The sequence below is a fragment of the Psammomys obesus genome, unplaced genomic scaffold, assembly GCF_907164565.1.
Source record: "Psammomys obesus unplaced genomic scaffold, mPsaObe1.curated_primary_1811, whole genome shotgun sequence".
Classification (NCBI taxonomy): domain Eukaryota; kingdom Metazoa; phylum Chordata; class Mammalia; order Rodentia; family Muridae; genus Psammomys; species Psammomys obesus.
The window spans coordinates 8,912,517-8,919,352 of record NW_026591918.1 but is presented as its reverse complement, the minus strand read 5'-3'; the positions used below and the strand labels follow the sequence as shown (position 1 = coordinate 8,919,352).

Sequence of the window (6,836 nt, the reverse complement as noted above, 5' to 3'; positions counted from 1 at the left end):
CAAAAAAAAAAAAAAAAAATGCAAACAAAACAAAAGGTCCTCCAAAATCACACCAACCCCCCCCCCCCCCGCAAAAATCCCTCAAAACATGAAGTTTGTTTTGTGTTGGGTAACTACTCCTGGACATGGGGCCTGTCCTAGAGTGTAGATAACACATCCAGTGACACTCTGAGAACAAGCTAAGCAGCCTCAGCTTTAACCCTTTAAGCAGCTGTTGAGCATCAGGGGACACTGCTGCAGGTTCCCCGGCTCCCTCATGTCTAACTTCCTATTTAACTTAAGAGATACAACAAGCAAGACTACGCACTTTACTCTGGTTATCTCAGGCACAACTTACCTGCTCTCCTGCGAAGAGGTCCTCATGTCCAAGTATTTCCATCAAAATGGACTTGCCACTACATTGAGGTTTGAAAGAACTGCAGCTTAGAGACTGGGAAAGAAAGACTCAGACTAGCCTTATAACTTATATTTTGAATTCTCTCAGTACTCTTCCAGAGAACAGAAGAATGTAATAGGCCCTCCTGACCCCAGCCATCTGCACGGATGGAGATAAGGAGAGGACCTCCACCTGGTTGCAGAAGGAAATAGCAGTGGATCCAGATGGTCCTAATTCCCCTCTCAAATAGCCCCTTACCTTTTGACTAAAGGCACGTAGCCCCGTTTCTCAGAGAGACCACAGGATGAGCAGATTGCCTTTTCCCACCTTTAACAATGGCCTAGTCTGACCACAAAATGTACTAATCCTTTTCCAACCTTTTAACAATGGCCTAGTCTGACCACAAAATGTACTAATCCTTTTCCCACTTTTAACAATAGCTGAATCTGCACATATCAGAAACCCCAGATGTCTAGCTGACCGGACCTGGTGCCCACAATAGACCCTATATCTGCTCCCATGATGCTCTCAGACCTGTAACCCTCTCATCTACCCCTTTAAAAACTGGAGGCTACTGAGAGTCAGGGCTGGCTCTAGCCTGAATGTAGAGTTAGCCCCAGCATGCTGGAGTAAATAAAAACCTCTTGCTAATTGCATCGATTGCGGCCTCCGAGTTTCTTTCACAGCAAGCTTCTTTGGTAGTTAGGCTTCCTGCTGGGCCTAACAGGAATAGCTTAGTGGGTAGAGTACATGTAAGTACAAGGACCAAAGTTAGGACTTCAGTGCCCCTGTGGAAAGCTAGGCGTGGTGTGCATACTAACCGTCCGAGGGCTCGGGAAGATGGAGAGATGTGAATCTGTAGACCTTAGCGGCCAGTCCCGGATCCCACTAAGAGACTCTATACACAAGGTCAACAGTCCCTGAGGAGAACAGCACTTGGTGCTAGTTACTCTTGGGCCTCCACACACAAATGTGCATGAGAAATCATGCACATACAGCCACAAATGCACACACACGAGCTTGCACGCACACCTGCGCACACACACGCAAATCACTACATCCACCAGATATTTACACGCTCAGTGAACTTTCATAGTCTGGTTTAGGTACTTTTGGAGCGGTAGTGGGATCCTGCTTTGTGAGTCAGATAACAGAAAAGGATAGCCTAGATAAAACTAACAAAGGGTACAGAATTATTTGTTTTGGAACTTTGTTTTTGGCATGGCTTATGAGCCCTAGTCCTCACTTATGCCAGACAAGTGTTCTCCCACTGATGTCAGCCTCTATTCCAAAACTTTTATGATCTTTAGCCTCATAGATCACAACATTAGCAATTTTAATCTAATTACATAACCACCGCACATGGGAACAAGTAGGTCATGACTTTGACTTGACCTTTTTAATTATGTTTGAGTATTGGAATGTCCAATTCTGAAGAAAAGCTGCTTACCTTGTACTGGGAGCTCTCTCCTATGCCATCATCCTTGAATTAGAAGGACCTAAGTTGCCCCTTCAGTCCCAGAAAGGCGCTTTCCTCTCTCATTTCTAATGTAGCCTTCAAAGTGGGTGTGGATGCCCTGCGCCTCCTCCCGCTGGCAGACGCCGCTGCCTTGTGTGGTTCCAAGCCGCGTCCTGCACTCTGCTGACGTTAGCTCTCTTACCAGGGGTCAGTGCATGTCAGACTGCAGTCTTCATGAGATACACTGCCAGACAGAGAATTTGCTCTTTTTAGTTCGCACATTCCTAGTTTTTCAATGTCTTTTAAATATCTTTCCCTTATTCTTTGATAATTTCTTATGTTTCATCTTGATTTACCTAATTCTTTTCCTCACTACCTCCTTATACCCGCCCCGACACAAACATACAGACACATACAACATGTCTCTTTCCCACCCTCACGTTCTCTCCTTTTTAAACCCACGGAGTCTCAATAGTTAGTTCTGCCTGCTGGGGAGTTGGCGGATCTATTTGTTTTGATCTTTGCAGGTAACTGTTGCAGTAAGTCCATGCAGTGCTTATGCTATGTCCAGAACACAGCATTTTGTTGGAGGTACCCTGCTGGTTGAGGTTGTAGTTCTTGCCTGGACCAGATAGCCATTACAAACTCGGAGCTAAAGGCAGGAACCCTCCCCTCAGCAGGGTCCCCCGCTTTCTGCCTGACTTTATCTAGAGAGTGTCTCCCCTAACCACACTTGATATATGGCCTGTGACACAGCTTCCTGATAGCTCTCCCTTCCCTGCGCCTATATGTTAATTAAGCACTGACAATCTACTCTTTGGAGCTGCTATATAATGGAAATCAAGCATCCTTGAAGTGCCTAGTTCCAACCAATTATGTATACCTATTCTTGAAGACCCCCCCACTTCCCTAGGGGTATATAGCCTTTGTTCTCTGGGATTAAAATTGAACCAGCCATCAGCTGTTGGGGGGGGGGGTCTCGCAAGCCCCTCCTGACTTCATGGGCTGCTGGGAGGCATCCTGCAGGCAGGAGGAGACCCACAGCATTTCACTGCATTCATTCCTATCCTCTAGCTCTTCCTTCCAACTCTCTTCTGTAATGTTCCCTGAGCCTCAGAGAAGAGAGCTGGGGCCATTTGACCATGGCCAGGGCCATGATCCATTTAGGGCTGAGCACTCAATAGTCACTTATTCTAAGCATTTTCACCAGCTATGGATCTCTGTGTCCTCAGCATGCAACCATGTGAGTCTCTGCATTAACTGCTGCCCACTGTCAACAGAGGCTCTGAGCAAGATGCAAGCAGCACTAACCTATCCGTATAAATTATTAGAAGATAGTTTGACAAGATGCCCATTGGGCAGAACTATGGTAGGAGGCCCTCACCCATCAACAGAGCCTATGATCTCCCAAGCCATGAACTTTTGGCCATATTAACAGTACCAGGCGTGATTTCTTCCTGTGGAGCAGGCCTCAAGCTCAGTCGGAAAGTAGTTGTTACCCAATAGCCTTCATCCCACCATCACACCAGCAGGTACACCTAAGCTGGCCAGTCTGTGTTGTCAACACTCACTGCTGGCTAAATACATTGGTTACTTTTCTCCCCAGCAGTTTGCACAGCTCTTTGCACAGTATAGTTTTCTCGTACTATAAAAACTAGCCTGCAAAGAGGAAATTTTCAGGTTGGCTCTAGCTTGGTTTCTCTATGTTCTGCCATCAAAGAATGTTATATCTTCAGCAATAGGATCTTACTGTCTAGCTATGCTGGGCAACTAAGAGCCATGGCTGGGGGTGGGGGAGAGGAGCTGGAGAGCGCCCCACACATCTCTGTCAGGATTTGGGCTTTTAGATAATTTCTCTATTTACTGATTTTGAGGGTGTTTTATGTTGTTGGGGGAGGTGTTTTTATTTGGTTGGTTTGTTTTGTTGTGGTTGGCTTTCTTTTTGAATGCCCAATCTCATTTTTTAAATTTTTTTTAAAATTGTTTTTGTCTTTTCTTCTACTGCTTTTTTTTTTTTTCATTCCCAGCAACTGGGTATTCATCTTACGTAGACAGATTAAGTAAATCTAAAATTTCATGATTTTAAGAGACTAATCAAAATAAACTCACTATGTATGTGACATCCTGCCCAAATGGTTGTTCAGGTGGGGAAGAAGTTCAAACACGCTAAAGTGAATTATGTGGAGATAGTGGTAGCAGAAATGAGATTTGTACTCAACTCAATTCTTTTTTTTTTTTTTTTTTTACTTTTTATTGGTTCTTTGTGAATTTTGCTTCATGCACCCCAATCCCGCTCATCTCTGCTTCCTCTTGTACCCACCCTCCACTCTTGCAACCTCTCCAACAGAAAACAAAACAAACGAACAAAAAAACAAAACAAGATCTCCGTTGTGGAAGCCGCAGTGTGTCACAGTGTGTCCCACAGTCTACCCTTTTGTCCACACTTCTTTGCTTGCAAATGTTCATTGAAATGACTCGCCGGTTTAGTAAGAGGTCTCTGGCTTCCGTTACTCTATGGATGCTGGACTCTCACTGGACCTCCTCTTGCATATCCTGTTGTAGCCCCGTGTCACGGAGATCCTGCAGTTTGGGATCTGTAGGACCATCACCCACTCCAGCAGTTAACTGATGGGTAGATGTTGGAGTGGACCAATTCAAAGCCCTGGATCTGGGCCTGAGAGGTATTTGAGCTGGTCAGCCTGCCTGCTTTCCCACTCTTAAGCCCTCAGGGCCAGCCGGCTCACCAGCAAACCCTGCTACCCAGGGCCAGCTCTACCCTGCTGCCCAGCAGGCACAGGGCCTGCTCTCTGGATGTTGCAGCCCGTGAGGGACATAGCCAGTTCTCATGACCCCAGGGCCAGCTCTCCTGCCTGCCATACATGTTGAGGGATGAGGGAGGGAAGGAGCGTGTCTCTCCTTCACCCATGCCACCGCCCATGCGGTCAGCATCCCCATACTCATGCCCTCAGGGCTGACTAGGCTGCACCCCTGTCACTAGGGGCTATTCTTCCAAGTGTTGCAGCTGGTGAGGGCCAAGGATAGCTCTCCTGCTCTCATGACCGCAGGGCCTGGTCTCCTACCTGCTGCAGGTAGTGGGAGACAAGAGGGGAGGAAGGTACCTCTCCCTCCTCCATGCCACCACTCAGGAGATGAGTGGTAGGGCTAGGTCTCCCATGTTCATATACTCGGGGACCAGCTCATCTGCAACTCCCAAAATGTAGTTGGAATACTGCAGCTGGCTAGGGGCAGGGTCAGCTCTCCTGCTCTCATGCCTCCAAGGCCAGCTCTCCCCCGATGCCCAGGTGAGGAGTGGGGCCAGTTTTGCACAGCCCTCAGACATCAATATGTCTGTGGGCAGCAGCTCAGACCAGGGACACCCACCTGGCCTTTGGTGGCAAAAGACCCCTGTTCCTGCAGGACCATGGACCCAGAAGTGGTCCCCAGTGGCAACACAGGCCAGGACCCCACCATGGTCCTCAGCAGCATCATTGGCTATTCATAGCAGGCTGTTCCTCGCTACCCCACAGTCTCCAGTTCTGCCTCTCTTCATTGTGCCCACATCCTTCTGTTTCTTTATCTCTTCCATTTCCCTCTACTTCCTTGCTTCCGTTAGTGGTGCCCAGTGTCTCTGAGTGTCTGGGGTCGTCTCAGGAGTGCTATGTCCTGCTCATGCATTATGGTGCCAGGAAGAGGTCGTCTCAAGCATGGTCTACCTCCCCGAAAGGCCTGCGTGGCACAAGACTGGTGGTCTTCTCAGCCTAGCTCCCTGACTGGGCCCCATAGCTCTGGTGTGGTGGTTGTCTTGGGTATGCTCCTTGACCAGCCCACCGAAGTGGCCCCATGAGAGAGTCATCAGGTTCAATTTGGCCCAGGACCTGTGGTTCCAGGTTGGGTTCTTTCCCTCTCTGGCTTACTCCCTGTCCTGGGAACCCATGCAAGCTTACACAGCAGCAGACTGGTGTTTGCCTCAGGTTTGGCTCCCTGTCTAGACCCCTGGTGCTGGACTGATGGTTGTCTCAGGCCCACTCTTTTCAGGGAATGTCAGGCTACTAATCATTCAGATGTTTGAAGTGGAAGTTTCTGCTTTCTTTGAAGACTCAGTTGAGTCATGTGTTTTTTTTTTTTGCTGGAGGCTGGCTTGTGGGAGGACACATGATGTTTTGCTGTGAGCTCTCATGCGAGGGGTGTGACTTTGGCCAGCTGAGCACATCCATGAAGGAGTCTGAGGAGAGGAGATACGTAGAAGTCTATGAACAGTGAGACATCCCTTTTTGGATCCATATCGCCATGCTGATCTTCGTGCTTCGACACTTGACTTTGCAGAGAGAAACGTTCTAGAGAACTTCTCAGGGCGATCCAACCAAACCTTGTGGCTTTCGCTGACTTGTCCCGATCTTCTGAATTGTGCTGATTCCTGTTGCTGCTTGTTGTTGGCCTTTGGACTGGACTGCTGGTATCCAGACAACAAAGAATGGACTCATCCCAAAGAACTACTTCTAAAAAGGTCTACAGCCCCCTTAACCTAATAACCTTTCTCTCTCAACTCTGGGCAGTGGGTAGAAGGGAGGTAGAAGCATTTAGGAACCCTAAATAAGTTTGGTGAAAAATTTAAGCCTACAGATGTTCATAGGTCAGACATAGCCTCTCTCCTCTCTGCCACCTACTGACAGACATGGGGCACAGCAGCCACACCTGTAAAGCATCTAGGGGCAGGTCAACGCCTTCCTTCTAAAGCTGATAGAATCCTTCTCACCCTCCTGCGTGTGAGTGGTTAATAATATGATGGGAGTGTGAGTATGCATGTAGCAAAGCCCGTGGAAGGCTGTAAGCATGGACTTAGCATCTTAGTCCGACAGGCCTGGGTGAGAATGAGCTGCGAGTGCGAGGTGGAGCTTGAGAGTAGCAAGTAAGGGATTCTAAAAGTCATTTAAAGTGTTGAAGTGTATGACAGATTTGGCAAGGTTAGGACCAAAGTTCGCACGATAAAATTATTTCAAAAAT

The 6,836-nt window shown here is 47.8% G+C and overlaps 1 pseudogene; it reads right to left on the bottom strand.

Annotated features, from left to right (window-relative positions):
• Positions 1-6,440: 6,440 nt before the first annotated feature.
• Positions 6,441-6,549, bottom strand: LOC129680727 (small nucleolar RNA SNORA17; annotated as a pseudogene).
• Between the last annotated feature and the right edge of the window lie 287 nt (positions 6,550-6,836).